Below are 27,493 nucleotides of genomic sequence, written 5' to 3' on the forward strand. Positions count from 1 at the left end.
ATAAAGGATAAAATGTGATCATTTCCACAAGTATGTCCTATAAGAAATCAGGGGAATATTTAAAGAGAACATAAAAAAATTTGTAATTATTCAATAACTACAACATATAGCAAATCACAATGCATTTTGTTCATTATACTAAAATAATTGAAACAATTTAGCTAGTTAACAAGACTTAATATGAAATACCCTAAAATTAAACAGTCCAACCTACTCTGTGGAATACCTAAAATAAGTATATTTTTAATGGCATCCAAACACTAGAAAAATCCCTAGCTGCATCTAACAAAGAGAAAGCCATTCATCCTTGAGGGAGTAAGAGGCCTATTTAAGATTCATAATTAAGCAAAGAATTTAAAGTTACACTTATCCATTAATTTGGCCTTCCCTTTACACGCACCCACAGCTGCTCCATTCCTATTCCTGCATAATTATGTACCTGCCCTCATCTCACTTTTTGTTTTTCCACCAAACTCTGCACATTGTCTCCATAGACAGGATATTTCCCTTCGGCCATGATCTAGGCTTCTCCACCTCTCTCCTTCTGGATGGGTTTACTTCATTCCACATTATAAACACAAAACACCTGAAGTATTCAGGAATACTCTGTTTACTCTAATAAATGTCTTCAAGACATCAAAGAGCATGAACTAGGACAGCGAATCCTAGATAGCCCTTTGAGATTTAAACCACCTAGCCATCTTCTTTATTACTTTATTGGTGAAAATTACATGCTGAATATTAGGGAGAGGAGGGAGTATAGGCATGAAACAAAATGCAGCTGCTATCTTAATGAAAAGTGGAGTCATTATTACAAGTAAAATTCTAATACAAGTTACAATTATTTACACATTACACAAACCCAAAATTTCATTTAACAGAAATCAACAAGCTAAAATAAAAGTGGGCTCTAAAATATCAAATATGCAAAAAAAGATTTTTAAATATCCAAAATTTTGACATCATGCCTAGTCATCCTAAACTGTTTATGTCTACATTTTGCCAAGTTCCAACCCAACTGGCTATGGATAGGTGGGATAGCAGAGGAGACTACTGTTTTGAATAAGAAGTTAAAATAAACTTCATGATTCTTTTCAATCACAAAAGTATTATATATATTTGCTACAAACATTTAAAAAAGGAATAAAATATTACACATTATCAACAACCTAAATCTGTGTCAATGTCATTTTTATTCTTACATTCATTCATAATATTTGAAAGATATAAACTCATCATTTTCAAAGACAGATTTTTCCATATACCACACCATGTCCATTCTCCTGTAATGGTCACAATGGACATTATGACTGATGCACAAGCAGAACACAGCCTGAAGTCATCTAGCAAAATGAGATTATACTAATCAACACTACTACAACATCTCTGGCAAATCTTGACTAATTTTAGATGCCAATCTAATTTAGCCAGCCCAACAAGATTTATATCATTGAGGGCAAATGTATTTTGTAATTTTGTTCGATTAGCTGTTAACATATAGTATTCGAATGATAACCTCACAATGCACATCAATCCAATAACCTTAGCCCATTTTCTAACTTAAAGAAAATGAAAGAAAAACAACATTAAGCACCTATACATAATTCATTCTACTGGTTCACAATACCTTTCTTCTTTTAGAGTTATGAAACTTGTTTTTCTTTCCTTTACAGTGATGCTATGTTAGAGTATAAAGGATACCTTCTTAGATCTATTCTCTTTACAATATCTTGGGTTGGTAATATAGCTACTTTAAAAACCATCAGTTTAAAAATAAGAAACTACAAATACCAAGTAGTTATCATCATAAGCAAACATTAACTGAGTTCCTATTATGTAACAGGCAATCCTTAATGAGACATATACACCATCTTTGTCAATATAACAAAAAAAAAACTACTTATGTCCCCAAAAATGTGATTATTGCGAGATAACTAACCAAGTAACAAGAAGAGGCTGCATGGTCACAAAGTCAATTATAGCATAATCAGAGCCAATTCAGTTCATATCATCACTAATAGAACTATTTTTATTATCCCAAAATTTATAGACTTATAAATAGAATTATATTATTTTTCAAATTAGTTTTGAAATCTTGATTTTCTTTCTTAGAATCAAAGAAACTGTTATTATAGAAAATTTTTACCAAACTAACATCAGATTTTGTTTGTTTGTTCCACTGACCAAAGTTAAAACCTATACTCCTAGTATGTACGTCGAAGAACTTTTTCTTTTCTCTTTTCTTCCAATAAACTGAGTTGATATTCCTATTAGAATTAAAAGAACAAAATAAGATTTCCAATGAAATCTGAGTGGGAGGAGCTGAGGGCATGAAATCCATAAAGCTTCATATTTCCTCCTCAAATGAAGAATAAAAAGTTCAGAAAGAAATACTATCAAAATGTTTATAGTGTTACTGTTGTTTGATAAAATTATGGGTAATTTTTAGTTTTGTCTTTATACTTTATTGCCCAAATTTTCTAAAACTCCACAATTATTTCTTTTAAAATAAAGAGGAAAAGACATTTTAAGTCATTTATTTCTATGGATCTTCTTTGCAGAAAAACTATCTCTGCTAATAAATAGCACAGCTTAGTTAATTTTTGACAAGTATCTCTTATAACTCAGTCTAAACTCATTAAAAACAGTTCTTCCTCCAAAGGATACACATCTAATAAAACCCACCTATAACCACCTACAACTCATTCTTCCTCATCATTTGATCTCACACTAAATGTTATAATAATCTGGTATTCTATCGAAAACTGTGAAATATGTCCTGAAAGCCAAAATCACCATCTAATGATTTTCTATGTGCATTCCATATCCCATACCTCAGGGTAATGAGTAATTCATTAAGACCTTCAGACATGAAAAGTGCCCAGTAAGAAAAATAAATGTCATGCTTTCGTTTTCTTATCAAGCAACACATTGAATATCCTAATACATATTTCTTGACATATCACATGTCAGACAGTTGTAAACATTTTCTTTTGGTTACACACTATATGGCCAATCTCTGGATATTTTGGTTTCCCTATTTAGGACTAGAATAACTTTCTAACTCAAAATTAAACATAATTGTAACCAAACTAGAACAGTGCTGAGACAACTGGATAGCCACATACAAAAGAATAAATTTGGACTTCTGCCTCATACCATACAAACATTTAACTCAAAATGAATCAAAGATATGAATGTAAAAGCTAAAACTATAAAACTCTTAAAACATCAGTGTAAATATTCATGACCTTGGATTAGGCAGTGGTTTTTAGGATATGACACCAAAAGCACAAGCAACCAAAAAATTTTTGATAAATTAGACTTCACCAAAATTAAAAACTTTTGTGCTTCCAAGGATATCATCAAGAAAGCGAAAAGACAACTCACAGAATGGGAGAAAATATTTCCAAATCATATATCTCATAAGGGTCTAGTCACCAGAATACTATAGGAAGAACTGTTATAACAACAATAAAAAACAAATAATCCAATTAAAAACTAGGGAAAGGACTTGAATAGACATTTCACCAGAGAAGGTACATGTGAAGATGTTCAACATCATCAGTCATTAGGGAAAGGCAAATCAAAACCATAAAGAGATACTATTTGATACCCATTAGGACAGCTTTAATTAAAAAAAGGAAAATAACAAGTGTTAGTGAAGATGTAAAGAAAGTGTTACCCTTATACATTGCTGGTAGAAATGTAAAATGGTGCAGCCACTATAGAAAGCAATGTGGCAATGACTCAAAAAGTTATACACAGAATTACCATATCACCCAGCAATTCCACCACTAGGTATAATACCCAAAAGAACCGAAAACAGGCATTCAAACTAAAACTTGTATATTAATACCCATATCAGTATGGCTCTATAGTGATATATATAAATGGTTAAATAAATGGGGGGAGAACAGATAAATCTCTGGTGCAGAATTCCAAATAATTGAGGTAAATACTCTTCCCCCAAGCATAACTCTCCACTCCTTAAATATGAGCTATGCATAGTGACTTTCTTCCTAGTACAGTACAGAAAGGAAAGGGGAGAAAAAAAGAAATTTACAGTGGAGAAACTTGACCTACCTCAAGTCAAGATCGAAGTTAACATCAACAGTGATAAGTCATATTGACAGTATGTACCTTTGTTAGGATGTAATGAGGACAGCACTCTACCTTTATGGTTTCCTCCCAAAACCACATTATGCAAGTCTAATCATGAGAAAAACATCAGACAAACCCCAACTGGTGTACATTCTACAAAACAGGGGACCAGTAATTCTCAAATTGCCAAGGTTATCAAAAATAAGTAAAGTCTGAGAAACTATCATGACCAAGAGAAGTCTAAAGAGACACAGCTACTAAGGGCAATGAGGTATCCTGGATGGGATCCTAGAACAGAAAGAAGGGCATTAGGAAAAAAATTGGGGCAATTTGAACAAACTATAGACTTTAGCTAATGTATCAATCTTGATTTAATAATTTTAACAAATATACCACAGCAATATAAGATATTAATAATAAAGCAATATAAGATATTAATAAACCAATATACAGAAACATTCTGTATAATCTTCACAATAATCCTATGTATCTAAAGTAGATAAAAGTTCATATATATAAAAAAAAAATAATGTAACAACTTAGCCCTCATCTGAGTTAGTGCTGTCAGTGAGAATGCAAACATAAAGACAAATCCAAGACATATTAAAATGAAAGACATGACAGAACTTGATAACAAAGAGAATATGATGAGTGAAGGAGATAAAAAGAATTGGAATATCAAACAGGTTTCTACTCTGGAAAAAGAAAAAATACTGTTGCCATTATAAAAAAAAAAAAAAAAACCAAGAACAATACAAAAAAAGCAAACAATGAAACAGGAAAGATAAGAGTAGAAAAAGTGAGGCTGGCCTTAAAATGCCTACTGATTATCTACTCCTACCTCCCTCCCTTGAACAGCTTCCTCCAGCTATATTTAACCTGTACTAGTTAAAGGCAGCACCATTATTTCTTCATTCATCCATTCACCCAGTACAAACTGGTCACTAAGGATTTTTAAATGAGTAAACAGATACGGTCTTGCCCCCATAGTCTTATAGTCTATCAAGGAAGGGAAAAATTTAAAAAGAAATTACAAAGGTACTGAGTATTACAGAGAAGTGCGGAATGCTAAGGTTATGTAAGAAGCAAACCTAATCATAAGCCCTGTTCGTCAAAAAAAAAAAAACCTAGTTGTCTTCATTTCACACAATTAATGTATCCTCAAGTGATATTTAACCTAACTCCTAACTATCTCTTATTTCTCATCTCTTCCACTGTCACTGTCTAGGTTCAGGCCCTAATAATCTTCATTCTGATTTAATATAGTGGCTTTTTATTTAGTCTTCCTGCCTCCAGTTTCAGTCCTCTCCCATTTGTCCTCCACAGACCTACCAGAATAATCTTTCAATAATATAACCTGCTCATGGCTCACCGTTATGCTTCAGAATAATGTTTAAACCCGTTAATATTGGCATCCATGATTCTTCATGATCTGATATCTCGCCACTTCACCTCTCTCTACATCATGTACTCTAGGGCAGAGAATTACTCACAGTTCTCCAGATATGTTTCACCTTTTCATGCCTTTGTACTTACAGTTCCCTCTGTCTGAAAAGTTCTTCATACATACTCCTTCCCAATCACACTGGCTAATTGCCATGTGTCCTTGAGAATCTACTCAGAGTAACTCCCTCTGAGAAAACCTTCCCTCGCCACTCCCTTGCCCTTAGTAGAATCTGCTTTCCTTCCTTGATGTTTCTTCTCCATAATCCATAATATCCTGTACATATCTCCTTACAAAGCTATTCCCAGTTTGGTAGTTTCCTTGAGGGTGGGAATTGTGTCTTGTTCATCTCTAAAATCCTAATTTCTTATACAGCGACTAGCAAAGAATAAGATACTAGTTAGGTGAATGGTAGATAGAGGTGATGACATAAAATATCCAAAAGGAGTTATCTCACAATGAAAAGACAGAATTGGAACATGGGTGTCCGGGCTGGAAAACATAGATTCGTGGAGTCAACTGCTTCAAGTAATAGCTGAATCTCTAAAAATAGGTAAAATATTAGAGAAATAAAAAATGAAATACAGAGAAAAAGGCAGTTTCTCAATGGGTAAAAGGGTTAGTCTTTATACACTAAATTGAAACCAGTCTGTCTTGGTCACAATTTTAACATAGAATATTGTCTCTGATGGGAATCATTAATCTATCATTTGTCATATCTGCTTTCTAGATGGTTAAAAATAAAGTAGAATAGAAACATAAATGAGAAATCACTTGGATATTTTAAAGTTTAGTAATAATGAGAGCAAGGGAAACAAAAACAAACAAAAAAGATCTTTTATTAACTGATCAGTCATACGTATTGACCATGTCTAAGATTTGTAGGTGCAATAAGGAATATGACAAGGTAGAAGACTAAGTCCTCACACTTAAATTTACAATACAGTTGGAAAGATATACAGGTAAAATGTATACAAGGCAGTGTAAGATAAGTCACATACGACTAAAAGTTTTTAGAAGAAAAGGAATCCTTTCTTGATAAGAATCAATTCTCCCTAATTTATCTTTTTAAAAATTTGAATTTTTATGGGGTTGGGGGCTGGGAGAAAGGGGTGAAGGGTTAAAGAAGTACAAATTAGTGGCTGATAGATGGTCACAGGAATGGGGAATATGGCAAAGGGAATGCAGTCAGCATTAATGTAATAGGTGTAGAGCCAGAGGAGAGAAAGCAATCAGGGGGACCATTTTATAAGCTATATAAATGTCTAACCAATGTACTGTATACTTAAAACTAATAATAAAATTTCTATTAAATAAATAAATAAATTTAAATTTTTGTAAGTTGAGCTTTCCTAAAAAGAGTATGTTCATAATGTAATTACATAAAAATCAAAACAGTGGTTGCCGCATTAAGAGGGTGGGTAGGCAGGGATTAACTGGAAAGGGATATAAGGGAACTTGCTGAGATTAAGATAATGTTCTATTATCAGTGGTTCTCAAATCCCCAGTGGTATCTCAAATACCAACATCATTGGCATCACTGGGGACTACTTAGAAATGCATTCTCAAACTCTGCTACAGACCTATTGAATCCAAAACTCTAGGGATAGGGCCCAGTAATCGATTTTTTAAAGCCCTCCACAGTAATAACTATTGCAGGCAAGATCCTTGTCAAAGATAAAAATTAGTCTTTAAAACTTTAAAGAAACATGATAATCACATAGCTTCAAAGTATCTCTCCCAAAATATTTATCAATTGCTCTGGTGGTTTTAATATATATACGTAAATTCTTTCACACTGTCTTTTCCAGAAGATGGGGCTTAATTCTCTCCACCTTGAATGTAGGCTGGTCTTAGTGACTTTCTTCTTAGGACAAAAGTATGAAAAGGAAAAAAATAGTAACTTGGCAAATATTCCTAATACCAATAATAATTATTGATATCACATATCCCATGAAGACATATCACCTCTGTGGTATGCTCCTCCAAAATGCACAATCTATCTAATCATGAAAAAAATCAGACAGACTCAAATTGAGGGACATCCTACAAAATACCTGGTCAGTACTTTTCACAAGTATCAAGGTCATGAAAGGCCAAGGAGAGACTGAAAAACTCACAGATTAGAGGAGACTAAAAAAGACCTAACCACTAATCCAATGTGGTATCCTAGATTGAACCCTGGAACAGCAGAAAAATCAATAGTGGAAAAACTGGGGAAAGTGAAATAGAGTCTGTAGTTATTGATAGTATTGTACCAATGTTAATTTCTTACTTTTGATAAATGTACCAAGATTATGAAAGATGTTAACATAATAGAAAGCTGGATAAAGGGTATGAGAACTTTCTGTGCTATCTTTGCAAGGCTTCAGTATGGGTGATCCTAATGCAAACCAGAGTTTTAAAACCATTGTTCTATATCATGTTCTTCTATATCTTGATAAAGATGTGGGTTACACAAACATAGGCACTCATCAAAACTCACTGTTAACTTTAAGATTTGTGCATTTAATCATAAGTAGATTATACCTCAAAATTAAATAACTATAAAAATCTAATCACAGTGTTTCCCCTCCCCGTTCCCTTGCCCCCAAGACACACCAAAAAGTCAACCCAAAAATAAAACAGTAAATGATCAATAATATTAATGATAAGATACCAGGGTCATACTATTACGGAGCAAATTTACTTCTACGTGATTTGCAGAGCATATGGACTTTTAATACTGTATTTGGCTTACTCTAATACCAGAAGAAGAGATAAAAAGAATTAAAGTTGACATAAAAGAGTAAATGTACTTAAGGGCCTGAAAAAAAATAGACTAATCTGAAACTGAACAGAGGGGACATTTTGGGCTGAAAAATATATAGCTCTATCAAACTTAGGTTTGGCCTGTTTTTTATCCCTACATTAACACTAATGCAAACTATTTAGGAAAGAAAAGTATATGCATTTGGGGTTGGGGGATGTTTTTAAAAAATGCTTTTGGCAGTCAACTATGACTAGTAGTGCACACTACTGGAAGAAAAGATATTACAGAAATGTATACAAATAAATTTATAATTGAACATTAAACCTAAGAAACTGATTCACAAGAAGTAACTTATAATAAACAACTGCAATCTATAATTAGAACACAAAATATGCATATTACAACTTCTTGGTTAATATTTTAAGATTATTTACTATGCAAAAGTAAATTTACTGTGAAACTAAAGAAGCTTAAGCTTCAGGGCCTCATTTGTACTGGCCTCTGCCAAAGTCACAGGAAGAAAAAAGATTGAATTATCTTTCTATTTTCTCTATAAAAATAGTGATATTACAGTCATAATATGAAAATCTTTAGAAGACAAAAAATATAGAAAAAAATTATAGCAGTGCAACTGGCAGTTTTAAAATGTTATGCTATTTTTCTGAATTTTGTGACATTTGTGCTATTTTTCAGCTTTTTAAAATATGAAATTTATTGTGATTTATTGTCTCATTCTAAATATTTTTCATCTCTAATGTTATATTCATAATTGTATATTATTTTTCTTCCTATTAAGCATTTTGAATATTGATGGAATAATTTAACTTGCCTTCTACTCTTAATATCATTGTATTAAAGACCTGCTTAAAGATTTCTCCTATCACAGATCTTGGATATTATTCATAAACAAGTACAATATACCAAGGCATAAATTGAATTTCAGTGGAGTTTTATTTAGAATTTTTATTTCTTTTCTTTTTTTTAGAACTTTTATTTCTTAAAACCATATTCAGCCAGAGAAAAATAACAGTGATAAAAAGGTGGTAAAATAAAAAAGAACATCTCATGGATAGATGGTATATCTATAGAAAAGAGATTCATTTGCAATGAGATTATCTATTTAAGCAGCTAAACAATAAGAACATAACACAAATAGTTCAGCAGCTGTTGGTAAAAGTGAAGATAGCTGACAGAAAACAGAAGACCACGGAATCAAAGAGAAAAAAATGATTAAAAAAATAACCAAGGAAATCATCAAAATGTTAATATAGAGATACCATATGACCCAACCATTTCACTTATTCATATACCCAGGAAAAATGAAAACATATGTTCACACAAAAACTGGTACATGAATGCTCACAGCAGGATTATTCATAAGTCAAAAAAGTAGAGGCAACGCAAATGTCCATCAGCTAATGAATGGATAAATAAAATGTGGTGTAACCATATAATGGAATATTATTCAGCAATAAAAGGAAAGAGCTGCTGATACTTGCCACCATATGGATGAACCCTGGAAATTCTATCCCTAAGTGAAAGAAGCCAATCACAAAAGGCCATATATTACGTAATTCCATTTATATGAAATGTCCAGAACAGGCAAATCTATAAAGATATGAAGTAGTTAATGGTTGCCTAGTGCCGGGGTTGTAGGGTAAGAAATGGGGATTGACTGTAAATAGGTATAGGATTTCTTTCGGAGGGACAAAAAATGTTCTAAAATTAGATTGAGGTGATGGCTGCACAACCCTGTGAACATAGTAGAAAACACTGAATTGTACATTTTAAGTGAGTAAATTGTATGCTATGTTAATTATATCTCAATAAAGTTTCTTTAAAAAAAAAAAGCCAATGTCAGAGCATATATAAATCAAGCACAAGCTGGATTTTAAAAGAATGCCATTTAAAATAACAATAATTAGTTCTTATTCATTAAGTACCCACTATGTGCGGGGCACTATGTTAAGCATATTATATGTTATTTTAATCTTTTCAGCAATTCTAAAAGGTAGGTTACCATGTTAAATGTTGTATAAATTAACAGATGAAGAAACTGAAAAATAGGGAGGATAAGTAACTTGCCTAAATACACACAGTTAATCAGTATCAGAACCAGGATTCTAAACCAGGGCTGTGACTACAAAGTTCTTTGACCCTATTACTCTTTTCCTTCTTAGAAACAAGTCTAGGAACCTTGTATCAATAGCCTACTTCTATATCCTCTTCTGGAATTAACAATCTGTGATACCTCCTTTAACATTCAAACTCGGTCTGGTCAGGGCATTAGCTGTTCTGCCTTGACCACACCAAGCTGTGTTTATTATTACTGTTCTCAGCCAAACTTTGGACCTGATTAAATGCTAGGACCTGATGTCAGCAAGGGATTCCCCAGGGGAAGGTGAATCTCCTCAAGCAAAACTCTGAGATAAAATTACAACAAACTAAAGTGTAGTTCCTTAGGTACCAAATGGTATTAAGAATCAAAGAATGGGAAGGAAATATTTATTGAGAGCTATTTTAAGCCAAATTACTGAACTATGATTGGAGATTATATGATCTGGGGTAAATGATTAAAAGAGAGCCACCCTCCCATCTCTACCCCAAAACCCCTCTACTGTTTGTTTCTCTTCTGTGAATGGTAATTAGCCGCTCCATGGGTAACTGTGGTCTCCCTTAAGGGTTGTATAGACCTGGTATCGATCACAAGCAAGAAGTGGGTCCTCTCTCAGACATAACCATAGGCTGGCAAGATAGAGAACCTTTTTTTTTTCTGGGCCTTCTTTGGGTTGAGAGCAATGTGGACATGCTGGAGCCACTCCCAAGTACAAGAGTTAGAGACGGTTACTGCCACTGGAAGGTGTTGAGGTCAAGAAGAGAGGTATTCCAATAGAAGACCACAAACTGAAGAGTTTTATCTTGTGGACCAGGTTATATTAAAGCATACTAGTAACTCTGTGCTTATTTCCCTTTCGTACCTCTGAGACTTTGGTAAAGTACTAAATGTTCCAGTCTGGTCTCAGCTGTGTACTACGTAAGTATTAAGAGAAGACTCACCTCTGGGACAGAAAATTAAAGAGAAAGCAACACTCCTGATGTCAGCAAGGGATTCCCCAAGGGAAGGTGAATCTTTGGGAACAAAAGTCCTTGCTATGAGCTCCAATTATACCACCCCATATGCAGAACCTCCTTCTAAAGCCAATTCTGGAGGATCCTGACTTTTATTTATTAAGCTAGAAAGCAGTTTTTTCCTATCAAAAATTAACCTTATTGTAAAACCAGGACTATCTGATTCCAAAATCCATATTCTTATTGGCTGCTACATCACACTGCCTCTGAAATACTATTAATAGAAAACTGGTCAGCAAAAATATGGGAAAGAATCATTTAAGAGAAGGAGAGCAAAGAAAGAAAGGGAGAGAGAAAAGAAGAGTGCGGGAAAGAGGAGGAGAAAGGAAAGGGAAGGATTTCGCCAAAGCATAAAAACTCATTGTGGACTGAATATCAAAGATGGAAATATTTTAATTTAATATATGCACTTAGCATATGTGGAGAGTAGCACCTGATATAAATAGCTAGCATTTGATATGTGTTCCCTTCCTTAGGAACAAAGACAAAAGCTATGTTGAAAAAATGCTGGCTTAAGTTTTAGCTTTTGAAAAAGTTCGAGTATAATATCAGAACAGCTATCCAACAACAACAAAGAACTCATTTCCTTATTGAAAAATTATTCCATAAGTAAAAAGAACCCAGAATTGTGATGACTCTAAAGTTATACATCAGTTCTCTGTTTCAAACAAAAAGGGAACAAACTATCTCACTTCTCCAATATGTTTAAAGGCAAAAAAATATATGCAAATTCATGAATTTACTGTAAAATCATTGATTTTCTTATTTACTTTATAACAATTAAGTATATCTTTTTGTATCTGCTGAATGTCACAAAGATTCAAGGCACTTCAGATTTCAGGTGGCTTATGCACAAGTTCTGCAAAAATACCCTTACCCTCTCAATGAACATCGGCCAAACCCCTTCCTGTTTTTCAACCCTGCGTGTTTACTTTCACATCTGCTGCAAAAGATCAAAGCAACAACGGGGACATCAACCACATGACTATGTCCTACCAACCCGGAAATAAAGCAAGAAGACAGAGTTGCTGTGAAATGGGTCTTTAGACACACAGGCTTGAAAATGTCTGAATCAAATCCAAAGATCACCACTAGACAAAACTATATAGTATATTTCTATATAGCTATATTTATTTATATACAATAATCATATCAACACATAAATACCCAATTTAAGTATAAAAAGGTATGGGTCAAAATGCAAAAATTATTCTTAGCCAAAGACTATTATTCCCCATCTCCATGAGGACAGATTTTATCAAAGGGAAAGGAGAAGTAGCATTTATTGAGTATCTGTATCTGACAGGCATTCTGCAAAGTTTATTTTGTTATTCTATATATTTTGTAAAATGTGGGTATTATCCTTATTTTACACAAGAGGAAACTGAGGCATAGAAAAGGACTTTAACAAGATCACAATCATTAAGAAATCTTTAGCTTTGACAGAGACCTGCATCCACATCTCTCCTTCCCTACTTGCTCATGGACATATTAATATTAAGTAAAGGTGTACCGGTAAAGAATGCAGCTTTAAAGCCAATTTTCAGTTACTAGTTGTGTAACTTTGAACAAGTTACTTAATTTTTAACCTGCTACTTAAAATGTAAAATGAGATTAATCACACCTTCACACCTACTTCATAGGGTTGTGGTATGGCTTAAATGCAAAAATAATGGCCACTGTTTTAAATACTTCACATATATTAACTCATTTAACTGTCATAACAACCTTAAAAGGTAAGTATCTTTTATCATCCCCATGTTATATAACAAGTAAATTAAGGTACAGAAATTAAGTAACTTGAATAATGTCACCAGCTAAAGGGTGACACAACAAGAATTGAATACCAGGAATTCTAGCCCTGGAGCCCACACCTTCAACACCTATGTCATACCTATAAAGCACACAGTACAGAGCTTGGCTCATAATAAGTCATCGATAAACACTAGCATTCTTATTTTACCTGGCATATAATACCACTCAGCAAATAGTGGCTGAAATGTGTTAAACCAAGTAAAAGAGCCAGAATTTTAACCCAGGTTTTACTTTGTGCTTTTCCCAAACTTTATATCTTTCTATAACACGACACCCCTACTCCCAAGTTTTTTGTGCCTGCCTAATCATTTCTACTAATATTAGATCATTAAACCTCCTTTGGACAAAAGCCATGCCTTCTACATTTTTGTGATTACATACACTCAGAGTCCTGCTCATTGTGGAGAATCAATTAACATGTGTTAAATGATCATCCCATTCCTCTGTGCAAAATCCTCCCAAGAATTCTCGTCTCAGAAAAAAATGCTGTAGCATAGTCAATAAGGCACTATATGAATTGCTCTTTTTCTAATCTACAACCTCCCTGAACTCAATTCCTACTATTTTCCCCTAGATCATTTTGATCTTGCCATACTGGCTTACTTAATGTTGCTCAAACACGCCAAACATGTTTAACCTTTGTGCATATTGTTCTTCTGCCTGGAATTCTCTTCTCCAGATACCACTCAGGACTCTGCTCAAGAATCACCTTATCAGAGAGGTCACCTCTGACCACTCTATCTAAAATATCCACCTCACCTCTCTCATTTGTCCCCTTAACTTGCTTTCCCTGATCCTCACTAAAATCTTATATTTTAATCTTGATTTGTATACTTGTTTATTATTTGTCCTCTTCCATTAAAAGGTAAGCTCCACAAAAAGACACTTTTATTCTACTTTATTCACTGTATGTCTCAATGCACTTAAGACAGTACCTGATAAATAGATGATTTATACATATTTATTAAATTAATAAATGGTAGATGTATTAGCTAGCTCGCTATTGTACAATTACCTCCAAAACTTGGTGGCCTAAAATAACAAACATCTATTATCTCAGTTTCTGTGGGTCAGGAATTCAGGCATGGCTTAGCTGGGTGCCTTTGGCTCAGGATCTCTCATGAACTTACAGCCAAGCAGTCAACCAGGTTTGCACTCATCTCAAGGCTAAAATCTGTTTCCAAGCTCAAATGGCTGTTATCAGGCCTCAGAAGATCTGCTCCCAAGTTCACTTACATAGTTACTGACCTTGGTTTCTCACCATGTGGGACTCGCCATAGGCTGCCTAAACATTCATAGGATATGGCAGCTGGTGATCTGAGTGACAGGGAGAGGGCCAGAGTGTCCAAGATGAGAGTGCCCAAGACAGAAGCCATAGCCTTTTGTAATCTAATCTTGGAAGTGATATTCTACCATGGATATATTCTATTAATTAGAAGTAAATCACCAGGTCCAGGCTACATTCAAGAGGAAGGGATTATGCAAGGGTGTGAACACCAGGAGGCAGGGATCATCGGGGGCCATCTTAAGGCTGCCTACCATAGTAGGCATAATAAAAATCTTTAAAAAACAAAAAACACACCTTTCCCTTTGGCCACCTGATATATTCTTTAGTATATTTATTTAAATATTATGCTATGGTCATTATGCAATCACTCACCCCAATGCTGGTCTTTTCAATCTTACAAAACACCAAAGGGAGTACATTAACTATTTAACTTTTTCTTGTTAACCAGTGTTCATTAACAGTTATTTTAGAGATAATACAAATAGCAAGGATTGGTCAACAAAAATAGCATCTGGAGAAAAAAAGAATTATTAGATGAATCTTGCTAAATAGAAGACATCAACCTTTTTAAAATATGAATTAGATATTGCTGATATTATGGAAATATTATTAATTTTCTTAGGTATGACAATGAAATTGTGGTATATAGGATGATGTCTTTATTCTTAGGAAAGGCATACTGAAGTGTTTTAGGAATAAAGTGTCATGATATCTGCGACTTACTTTCCAAGAAAATATGCTACATACACACATACAGAGAGGTAATCAGAAGCCAGTCAGAATTATAACCCAGGTCTTAAATCTTAATTATCTTAGAATTCACATTCTCACTACACCTCTGTATGTCTAGTGTGTCCCCTATGCTATGTGTCTAGCTACTGTACTAAGCACTATTTGTGTTTGGGGGAATAGGGAAGGCAATGAAAGACATGACAATGACCCTCTGCCCTCCAGAAACTGACAATCTCATCAGGGAATATCAGTTTTATATGCAGTATAAAACAAGATATGACAAATCTGGTGTGGAACAAATAAATGCTGCAAGAATTCAGAAGAGGCTATCCATAAACCTTCAGAGAATAAAATATCTTTAAAACGTCTTGCCTCTAACAGGTTTCTTATTCTTGGCCTTTCCTTTAAGTACTTCTCCTTTACTTGGAAACAACTGACTTATTATTTCCTACCTAACAAAATTATCTGGAGACTATCTAAGCATAAAATGCACATGTTGCCTGTTTGGAACACAGGGTATGATTTTTAAAAATAAAATACTGTATATATTTTCACTGGAAAAAACACTAAATATACTATGTGGATTTTCTTGCCTTCAAAAGTAATTGTGTTATTTCAAGTGTTGAGGATACCAGAAAGCTTGAAGATTTAAAAATAACCTCAAAAAAGAGCTCATTTCCAACACCAGATGGAAAGAAATTACTCTATAAGACACATGTGTGGGAGGACATATATACAACATCATATGACACCATGCAAAAGGTTCATATCATTACATAATACCATCAAGATGAGCAGGATTCTGCAAGTAGTAAGTTAGCAACAGTATCGATTCTCTGAATCATTAATAAAGATAAAAAGGCAAGAAACAGCAAGTGGGTGGTTAGCAAAAAAAAAAGCCTTCCATGTATCCCTATTGCACACTGAAATGGTTAGCAGGTAAAATTTGAGGGCTTAAATCCTTAGAGCTTTTGACAGATCTGCCTGTGTCCATATGGTCAAAATCGGAGGTGTGGGGGATGAATTTCAACAGTCTGTACCAAAAGTATTAAGGTAAAAGACTTTCCACTTGAAAATACGTAGAATTTCAAATGGGTAAATTAGAATACATGCCTGACATATAAATCAAAATGGTACTTCTTTATATCTGATTTTTGTACTCAAAGATATACTGTTAAGATCTCTTTGTGTTAAAATGATTCTAATATGGTTACTTAATTTATGTAAACATTTAATAATGGCTAAAGAGCAATCCCAAATGAAGCCTGGCATAGTACTATATATTCATAAATTACCAAAAGTATACATTTCTATTACACTTCTGGGTCACAGGCTTAAATTTAACCATTCAAAATAACCCTATGCTTTAATGCTGTTAAATCACTGAGTTTCTCACTCAAAACTTTTATCATAACTTTTTTATGGTTTAATGAAGATATTATCAAAATATAAAAGTTTTCTGAATGACTATTAATGTAGAAAGTATCTAAACCTCAGTTTATGTTATATCCAGTTAGAGGGACTACCAAAGTTGATTTGGATTAGGATAATTTTTGTAGAGGATAGAAAGCACAAGGTTGCATTTATAAATCACAATTAACTATAGGGATATATATTGTATCCTATTTTATCTTATTTCCATCTATTTCCAAAAATAAACTGAGGTGTTTCTGTCTCTATGTAAATTAAATATAGATGGAATGGAATTAGATAATATTAATAGAGCATCTTCTGCTTCTTCTAATCTTACTTATCAATATATTTAGTCATAGTTCCTATCCATTCCATCAGATAATCTTGCCTCTTCCTATCCACTATGCCAAGATTACTTTAACCCTACCCAAGCTCCACTCTGCATAGCTCAGAAATAATTTAAATTTCTACAAGCAGAGACTGCCCTCAGAGTTCAGAATGATAGAAAAGGGCCTAGATTAACTTGGTGGAAGTGACCCATAGAGCCATCAGCCACAGAAGGAAGTAGCAATTTAATAAACAATCATAGTTTAATCCATATGGATTTATCTTGGAGATAATCAAGAGATATCTGCAAAATAAAAACTAGTCTTAATAAATGCAATAACAAAATAACAAATAAATAACTAAACAAATAATACAATAAACCTGATGCCAGAAAGGCTCTGGAATTTCTATATAGAAGGGACTTTTAGGGGTAGCATATTTACTTGGTGACTGGGGGAAAGCTGATGAGGATTAGGAGATATTGTAAAATCTCTCCAAGTCATTCCTTGAACTGTATTGGCCATATGCTGCCTTTCTTTAAAGTTCGAAGAGCTAGCCAATTTATTTTAGAATACTTCAAGAAGGGTACAATCTCATTTAAATAAAAATAATTAGCAAAAATAAGTGTAAATAGGCTTCCATCACATTCAGACTCTCCCACTAAACTTTCCTAAAACCGACATCTGAAGTAGTGTCAATGAGGTAGTTAATTCTAAATAAAATAAGCACTCTAAATATCAAAGTTCCCCTTTCTAGGGACTTCAATTTCTAAATACTGTTCATTGGTATAGCTTTTTTCTTTATCTTTCTCATTGTATATTCATTAATAGCAGCAGAGTAAATCAAAATACTAATCAAACCCAGTGTGTACACCAGAGTATTTGTTATACTGCATTTTACTGAACACATCATGAATCCACTCAAAAAAGGGACACATGGTAAGCCACAATTGCCATATCAACAAACTTAAATAAATAACAACAACAACAACAAAAAACCATTATTTGGAGCCTGGCTCTTCTCTAACTAAAAGCTATATAAATGCAATGATCAATTATCTTCCAATAATTCTAGATCCTCTACATAAATAAAGCCCATAACTGATCAATTCATCATGTTATTTTACAATTTTAAAAGGTTTTTAAAGTTTCATCTTTGGGGGCTTTATTCAGAGAAAAAAGTTGTTAGAATTATTACTGCTTAGCTTGCAAATAAAATAAGGTGATTCTGTGCTCAAGCAATAGGAGAGAAAACAAGTCCTTTAGTGGTAGCAATGAATCTGCATCTGAATATACATGTGACCAATCACGAATTTGATGATACTTGTGGAAAAACACACTGGCGGCACTGGGGCAAGCGAGCTTCTTAGATAACAAGGAAACAACAGATCATGGTCTAAATGTACGCTCCTCTTGATTTCAGAATCAAATTAAGCTCCAGATGGCCATCGATATTCTAAAGTTATAAAATCAGATCACCAATATTAAATTGTATTTGGACATTCAAAAAACAATATAAGCAAGCCCTATCACATCACAAATTAGAGACTACATATTTTAACTCACAATCTATTGGTAAGCAAATCAAAGTACTTGCAGAGAATTCAAGAATCCCTTGACTACTAGGCAATGCTTCTAACAAGGCTAACTTTTAAACTTTCTTAGGAACAGGAGGAAGGAAATCAAATAGCATTATAAGCATACTATATCCCATAATATGAATTTGTTTAAAATTAAAACCATATACTAAGGAATGAGATGGAAGGCTAGCTCTGTAATTTCCAGAAATGCTAAACTCAAACTGTTCAAAAGAAAACATCATGCTGGTGAACTTTATATGTGGGGCATGAAACTGACAAAAGAGAATAACGGGAAAAATAGAGATCATAAATGCCACAACCATTTTTTTAGAGGAGACAGGAATCATTTAAAATCATTTGTTAATTTAAATATTAGCTTAGAAGTGTTTCTTAAGGGAAAAAACAAAGGAGATAAGATGAAAGCACTTCTAAATATACAAAGGGGAATGTCTGTGTATTATTTTAATATTATATAAATTATTATATCATGTTATTTCATACGTTATATTGAGGATATGCCTAATTTAAAACAGGTTTATTCACCATATCTACTACCCGAACACAATAAATATGAGTGTTTAACAAGCATTAAGGAAATGTGGGCCCTTAGACCATCAAGAAAGAGAAGATGCAGAAAGCAAGCAGAGACTCACCTAAGAAATAAAACTTTTTTCTGTTGGCTTGGTCTATTTGTTGCCAGCCAGTTTCTGCTCATTAAACTTATCAATGGTGGAGTTCTTAGCCCTGAGTAGAATGAAAGCCTAAGAGATTTCTTAAACTACCATCAACCATCACCTACCACAGGGCCACACACATTGATGGGACACTTAGGACCTAAATCCTTTTAACACCAGTTAAATTCAACTAGCTCGCCATACTAATGAAGCTCAAAGAAAATCAAAACAAAACAAAAAATTCCATCAAGTTCCTTCGACATGGAGAACTTTTCCCCACACCTCGAATTACTAATATATGAAACATTTTTAAGGTAGGAAAACTGAAAAGTCAGGAGGAATATATATGACAAACATAGAAGGAGCCACATGCCCAAAGGTACAGAGATGGGAAAATAAGAGTAACTGCAGAGCAGGTCTTTTTAGTCAGAAAATATAATAAGGAGAATAAAGGTGGAAAGGTAGAGTGAGGCCATATTGTGCAAGGTCTTACCTATAAGACATTTGGTATAAAACATTAGTATAAATGTTGGGAGAATTGTGATGAGGCCCAAAGATTAAAAACATTTACTTCTAAGCCTGAATTCAATTATAAAAGGGAAAAAGTACCATTTCATTACTAGAAGAAAGAAATCAGGTTAGCACGCTGAGCTTGGGTCTATCAGTGAGTTCACTTTTAATAGTGGCAAAGATTATATCCCTCAGTTTCCAGAGGGATATAAATAGTGCCTATCTTCACCTTAATTATAATCTTCCTGTAGAAAGCACTCTGAATAACACCTTGATTCCAAGGCAATTTCAGTTATTATACCTATTTTTTTAATCTCATTTATTGAGTACATACTGTGTGCCAGATATTCTGCTATATACTCTACTGGATTATTTTCATAACACCCCAAGAAACTATTTTATAAAACTAAAATTTGTACAGTTAACGAAGAACTTATGTTTCCAATTTACAGAAAAAGAAAATGAAAAGTACGTCATTTCCATAAAAAGTAAGGGTTAATGCTACACTTACAAAATTGGGATAAGAAGAATTATATAAAGGAAATACACATATCTGCTTGATTAAAAGGGTCAAACCAACTAAAATTTTTGCCAGGACTGCGAATACAGAAAACAGTAATGAGCAACTGCATTGAGTACAGTGTATCCTCAAAAGAGTATAAATCCACTATAATAAAATCCGAGATACAAGACAGAATCATTTCTTGCAATTTTCCCTAAAAACAACAAAAAAAGAACAAAATAGCAGCTGTGAAATCACCCAGACTACCAAAAAAAAAGCTCAGCATCTCTTAAAAAAAAAAAAAAAAGTCACTATCTCTTAATCAGCAATACATGCCCCAAACCGACAAGTCTCCACAGACTAGTCATTTATGGTAGGGTACAGTTAGAGAAACAACAGGATGACAGTCGCTATCATATGACCAGAAATCAATCCGTCAGCAATTTGTTTCACGTGAGATCACTCTCTCTCTCTCCAGAGAATGCCTGATCCCAGGAAGAATAATCCTGTTTTGGCAAACCCCCACCAGGAAGAACAGCCTGCTAATGAATATCGGAGGGCGAGCCTCCAACCAGTCTCTCCACAGGTAAAAGCAGCCCAGCGAGCAGGAGGAAATATTTCCAAGCCGACAGATGCGCGAACTGAAAAAGGAGGTCACGATGCTGAGAGAAAAGATTTAACCCTTTGGTCACGGAAACCGTGGAGACTAAGAGGAGTGCATTTGAGCCCTCGGGTTTGGGGAATTTTTTTTAATGACGCGGGTGTCTATGGCGGGAAGGCCTTAAAGTCCTCGCGGGGCTCCCTCCGCCCCCTAGATTGTGCCCGACTTCTCCAGACAGCCCAGCTACCTCGTCACGAAGAAATCGCTCTGCGGCTGCACCCAATACTCTCATCGCCCCAAACCTGCAATTCTCCCCCATCTGGTTTCCTTCCAAGGTTTCTGCCCACGGTGCAATGATTAAAAGACCAGACGGTACCGATTTCCCCGCGTCAAAAATAGACCGCAAGCCTAACTTTGAAACGCTCCCCCAGATCAGCCCCCGCCTCTTTCTCCTCAGGCCGGCCGCGTCCGGGCTCCAGCCCCTCAGCCTCCGGAGTGCGAAGGCCAGAGAGCCCGCGCCCCGGGCCCGGGGCCTACGGGGGGCTGGAGACAAAGAGGCTGTGGCGCCGCCGCGGCCGCCAGGACCGTCCCCTCGGGGACAGCTCCGCGCCTCCAGCCCCGCTCGCGCGCCGCCTCTCCTCACCGGTGGCTCTGGGGCCGGGGCTCCCGCGCCCCCTGCTGCAGCCGCCGGACGAACAATGGCAGGAGGAGGCGCCGGCGTCCGGAGACTCGGGCCCTCTGCGGCTCGCGGGCTCGCCGGCTGCAGGCGGATTGACTGACTGACTAACCCACCGCGAAGGGAGGGTGCAAGTGAGCGAGCGAGCGGCCTCGGCGCGCGCCCTCCCGCCTTCCCTCCTTGAGGAGAGGCCGGCCCGGCCCGCAGCCAGCCCGCCCGCGCGCGCCCCTCCCGCTCTGGTCGCCACAACATTGTAGTAAATTTCTATTGGACAGCGCCGGAGGGAAGGAAGGGGCCGGGCCCGCGGCCCATCAGCCCATTGGCTGAGGCCAAGTTCTGGCTCCTCTGGTTTTCCCCCTCCTCTAGGCCGGTAAGAAATGGGGAGGGGAGGAGAAAGAGGGGAAAAGGCAAGGGGCTGACCGCGTGTGCGCACGCGCAAGTCGAACCCGCTCTTGAGTCCGGGTGTGCCCGGCCCCTGCAGCACCCACGTAGGGAATGAGGCAGTTAGTGCCCAGGTCGAAGGTGAGGCCCTTTCCACTGGGAGAAGAGCCAAGTAAGAGGCTGAGATTTGGACTCCTCAAGAAAGCTGAGGACGCTGCCAGTCTACCCCAGATGACTGCCCCCTAATGCACCTAGTGACATTGGTTAAGTCACTGAGCTTTTCTGGTTCTCAGTTTCCCCATCTACAAACTTGACTATCATCTAGGCGCCATTCTAACTCTGACGTTCAATAAGACTTTACCTCTCCTGGCAGCTGTGTAAGATCTTAAATGAAAGTTGAATATTGTGGCCACACCAAGATTTCAGCTGTCTTCTGCATTTCAGGGTCTCCTAATTCTGCCCTGGCACTATCAAAATCATAAAAACCTAGTTGACAATTGCCTTATGTGCCTTTACTTCCTTTCAGAAGTTTCAGAGGTCCCTTGACCCTCTGCATTTCCTGCCACGTTGGTCTCTGAACAGGCAAAAAGAAGGCTCTGTGTTAAGCATGGTCCTTATAAGGTAAGACAGGTTCTGGTACTCCCATTTTAGAGATGAAAAAACTCAAGCAGAGAGGCCTAGACCTGCTAGAATAAGAAGCCAGGCAATCCGACATTAGAGCCTGTATATGCCAGCGACACTGTCTCCTGATATCTAATCACAGCCCTCTCACTTCTCAGCTCAGCCTCTAGAAACAGACTGACTAGGTTCAAGTCTCAGACTCCAGCTCTCCCTAATTGGCCTTCTATATGCCTGTTTCTGACTCCATAAAAGGGAATAATAATAATTCCTACCTCATAAGAATTACTATAGAAATTAAATGAGTTAAAATATGTAAAGGGCTTAGAACAGCTCAAAGTAAGTGTTAATTATTATTGCTATCTGGAGACTAAAATATGGACTGAGAGGTGTGAAGCTGGCTGACATAATAATAAATTTGTTAAATACCCAACTATTGTCAGCACTGAGCTGAGCACATTATATCAATTATCTGTTTGAAACATCTTGAGAACCCTTTGAGGACCACCTAACTATCTAAAACAGCTTCCACTCACACACCCTTGTCTTGCTTTAATTTTGTGCTTCATAGCACTTCCTTCTACCTGACTTTCTCCTATATATGTATTTATTTGTTGTCCCTCTCAATAAATTGCTGCCATTTAGAACCACTGGACTGCAGGCTCCAGGAGGGCAAGGACTTTGTCCCTCTTTTTCATCTCCTGGAACAATGCACACTCGATAAATATTTGTTGAATGAGTGAACAAATTATTTTATATATAAGAAAGCTGAGGCTTAAAAGGTCAGGTGACTTGGCCAAGGTCATTCTATGTGCTGGGGTGAAGCACCTGTTCTTGAATACTTTGGTCCCCCGCCACAGGTTTAGCCATGCTTGTGATCAGCGGAGCTCCAGCCTTACCACCTCTGTGCCTCTGAGGCTTCCTTCACCTATCAGACCTGGAAATCAGCTACCATGAAGGATAAATCCCAAAGACCAGTCTCAAGATGGCTCACTACCACCACCATTATGTTATGCAGCAAATTCAGATTCATTAAAACCAATAATCTCTATTCCATGAAGTGCTAGGCAATGACACATCAGATTTAAAGAGACTTGGTTGGATGCATGGAGTATGTAGTATTTATAAACATCACCCTGAAAAAAGTAGGGGCCTCTGACTAGCAGAAGATGGCTAAACACAAGGCAGATATAAACCGCTTTTAAAGTCAGCATGCCATGCAATACCACACCAAGAACTGTTGGCACAGGCTTTAGAATCTGAAATTGGCACAGGCTTTAGAATCTTAAATTCTAGTCCTGGCTTTTAATTCTTAGCCTGGAGATGAAAGGGCTTTATAAACTACAAAATACAATCCATACAGGGGGATTTTTGTTATTAATTAGGTACACACCGTCATCTGTTAGGTTAAATGCCCAATCCCTGACTATAGCTAGGCCCAACATATAGTAGGAGGTGGGGGGGTGGTAAGTAATATCCGATCTGAAGGCAGAGAAACTACCCTTACTCATGTGCCCATCTGCTTTCTCAGAAGAGGCCTCTGCAAATCAAACATCAAGTCCCAGCTCACCCTACAGAGGCTGCTATTGGGTACCAAGGGTAAAGGTCCCAAGCATCATCTCTAAAGCTAATCTCTTAGACAGAAACTCAGTTCCTGCCCTGCCTGCTCCATGCTCACATCTGGGTGGTGGTTGTGCCATGCTCCAGGCCCCAGGACAGGGTCTCTAGGGGCCATCTCTATCCCGCCTGCCAGCTGAGCCCGCCACTGCCTCCCCCACTACCTCCTCCTGTTCTTTCCTAGGGAATACAGGCCCTGCTAGCTGCCTGTCAGCCCCTGGAGTGGTCAGGCCACTAAGGGGGAAAAAAAAAAGACTGTATGAAAGGGTCCTAATCCTTCTCTATTGCAAACTGAGCTCCAGCAAAAGCAAACACCAGCTGCATGGAAGAGGGTGAAATTAGATGGTGAAATTAGATGGTGACCAGTGGGGAGATTCAGGGAGGGTAGATGGGGCCTCCGATGACCTGGAAGAGATGAGACTGAAAGAAAGTGGGGGGTAGAGTAGGGGCACAGTTGTAGTCTGAGCCATTCCCAAATCTGGGACGTGGGTGGATTAGGGACACAGCTGGCCTGACACCCCAGTGATAGGGCTCATAGAAAACATTTATCTGTTGTGGGGGCGGGGCGGGGTGGCAAGAGAAAAAGGAGGCTTTGAAGAGCTGGGCCCACCAGCAAACTGTTCTGAACAGTCACTATTGAATAAAAAACAATCCTAGTACCAAAAGTATACAAAGAGTAGAGCTTTCCATCCTGCCCATGGTCATAAAATCGCAGCCATTTTAGATTTTTTTAAATACAAATGATAAATCAAATGAGCTATAACAGGATGGGAAAATTACTGTTCATACAGTGGTAAGCTTTCCTAAGGGATTATTTTTGGTAGTAGTACTTGAATTATTCATTGAAAATATATAGTAAAATTAGAAAAAAAATTTACCTTAAAGCCATCAATCAAAAATAACCACCATCAATATATTGATGAGACTTCTCTTCACATACCTTTTCTTACTGATACACTTTTTCATCTTTTGTATATATTAATTTAAGTCACACGTAATTGCTGATTTTATAGGTTAAAAATGGTCAAATATCAGCAACTGCATATGATTCAAGCTTTCTTGAAATTTAGATCGTATTATTTTAGAACGAACTTTTTTAACCTAACAATATATTATGACATTTCCATCATAATTTTTAAAAAATGCTCTCTCATATTTTAATAAGTAGATATACCATAATTTAGTCAAATCTAAATGTTGGACATTCAGATTATTTTTCATTTTTTGCTCTTATATGGTACTCGACAAACATCCTTTTATCTAAATCATACCCATGATTATTTTTCTCGGATGCACTGACTGCAGCATAATTTCTTTAATTATAGCATACAAAGTTGCTTGTTCTGGTCATTTTTTGAGATCAAAGCAAAAGAAATCAGCAGATGAATGCTATGAATCATGCAATGAAAGACAATATTTGAAAACACAGAGCATGTTTTGACCTCTTTGACACATGCATTTTGCTTACAAAATTCCATTAAGCTCCATCTTAAAGAGTTTTCTGTGCACAGTAAAAGCAAAAAACTAAATGTAAGTAAAATATATATATTGGATTTGGTGAGTTACATCCTTTCTGCTGTGAAGAAAATCAAGGGGCAAATGGGAAAAGAGATGAAATTGTAAAAGAGCAACTGGTGACCAGGTGCTAAGATATTCTTTTAGGCCTCTAGACTCATGAAATGTCGGAAGTGGAAAGGCCCTTAGAGATAATCAAGCCTAAGCTGCTAAATTTTAAACAGTTTGGGAAATGGGTCCAGAAACTGGAAGGGACTTGCCCAAGGTCACCCAGCACAGGGGTGGCAGAGCCCAAACTTGAACCCAAGTCTTCCAACCCCTACTATAGGATTCTGTTCATTGCTTTCTTCTAAGTCCAGCTACATTTCCCATCCAAAGCTGGAGGCCATGCTAAATTCTATAGCCATAAAACCTAGGAAAGTCTGAGCTGGAAGGGATCTTAGAGATAATTTACTATTAAAAATAATATTTATTATTATTAGGTGTTTACTATGTGCTGAGCACATATAAGTATTTTATATGCATTATTGTATTCAGCCTTATAGCAACCCTGCTAAGTAATATGAGCTTCAAGTATAGTTGAAGAAGCTACAACCTAGAAATGTTAGGTGATTTGCCCAAAGTCACACAACTTAAACTTGGTTTGAATGATGGCACCATCATCTGTACCACACTGCTTTCATATCGCTCTTGGGAAAGCAGTTTGGAAATGCTATGAATGAGCAACATCGACATTTGTCCCAAGACCCTAGGGAAAGGCTGTTGTGGCTGCTTCTGATTGTAGCCCTGGGACATTCAAGGAGGGACTCAAAGATCTGGCCTCTCATGACCCTCCCCAACCCCCTTCTCTCGCCAGCTGGAGTAAGCCTAATGACTCTGATCCAGCAAAGCTTCCAGCTCACTCAAGCTTAACCCACTAATTCTCTCTCCCTAGGGCAGGGAACACTCTAAGCCTAGAGAGTTTCTCAAGAAACACAAGGACAAGCTCATTTTATAGCTGAGCCCCATTTTATAGCTTTGGGGACTGAAGTCAGAGAAGTGAAGCAATTCATCAATGTCACACAGCTAGAAAGGGGTATAGTTGAGAAGACAGGTATGTCTGATTCCAGAATTCTATCCTTTGCTCACTACACTATCCTGCCTCTCTTTCTCAAAAAGCCATGCAGGTGTCTTTATCTCTACTTGACAGGTGAGAAAGCTGAGGCCCAGCAAGAGGTAGTGATGTGTGTGCCTAAGGTGACCCCATAACTCGCAACTAAGCAGGGACTTTAACAAGGCTCCTGAATCTTAAACCCAGGGTTATTTCTTCCACCTATACTACCTAAATATTGAGCATCAAAAAAATGCCCTTGTCTGCTGGACATTTGAAAAACCTTTACCTAGAGCCCCCAATGGCATAGGGAGTCCCTTCTATATAGGATCCCCTATATATATAAGCCAGGCATGGAGAGCCAAGGATGTGGGGGAAAAACTTTGCAGAAAACTGCCTGGGGAAGACAGCAGTTGAGCTGCTTACCCAGGTGCTTGTAGCTTTGGGCACCCCTGTCTTGGTGTCCCTAAGCCACAGACCCATAGCTAGGAGGAGGGGAGATACAGAAGAAGCTGCTCAAGGCCTGAGCCCCAGTGGCTGGCACAGCTCTCTGCTGTGATTTCTGCTGAAAAACAAAAGCTCCATCCTCTGAGCCTAAGTGCTAATTAGCAATAATGACATAATAATCATTGTGGGCCCAACAGCTAAACAGCCCCAACTAGAAATTCTGCATGCTCAGGCTCAGGAACAAAAGATTTGGGCACTCTAACTGAAACTGATGCCCTG

General features: G+C 36.7%; 1 protein-coding gene across 16 annotated transcripts in view; it reads right to left on the minus strand.

Annotated features, from left to right (window-relative positions):
* The window catches only part of EPB41 (erythrocyte membrane protein band 4.1), a 153,545-nt gene that overhangs the window by 114,209 nt on the left and 11,843 nt on the right, over window positions 1-27,493 (minus strand). For 4 of the 16 annotated variants that reach the window (XM_015598914.2, XM_015598913.2, XM_015598912.2 and 1 more), the window contains exon 1: window positions 21,514-21,721. The exons of 3 other annotated variants lie outside the window; for them this stretch is intronic. The gene's annotated coding sequence lies outside the window, so the exon portion shown is untranslated. Of the gene's footprint in view, window positions 1-21,513; window positions 21,724-27,493 lie in introns of those variants that run through there. 9 more of the 16 variants (XM_015598911.2, XM_025041325.1, XM_015598908.2 and 6 more) reach the window with 6 other exon arrangements.

This window comes from Pteropus alecto, unplaced genomic scaffold, assembly GCF_000325575.1.
Source record: "Pteropus alecto unplaced genomic scaffold, ASM32557v1 scaffold39, whole genome shotgun sequence".
In the NCBI taxonomy this organism is placed as follows: Eukaryota; Metazoa; Chordata; class Mammalia; order Chiroptera; family Pteropodidae; genus Pteropus; species Pteropus alecto.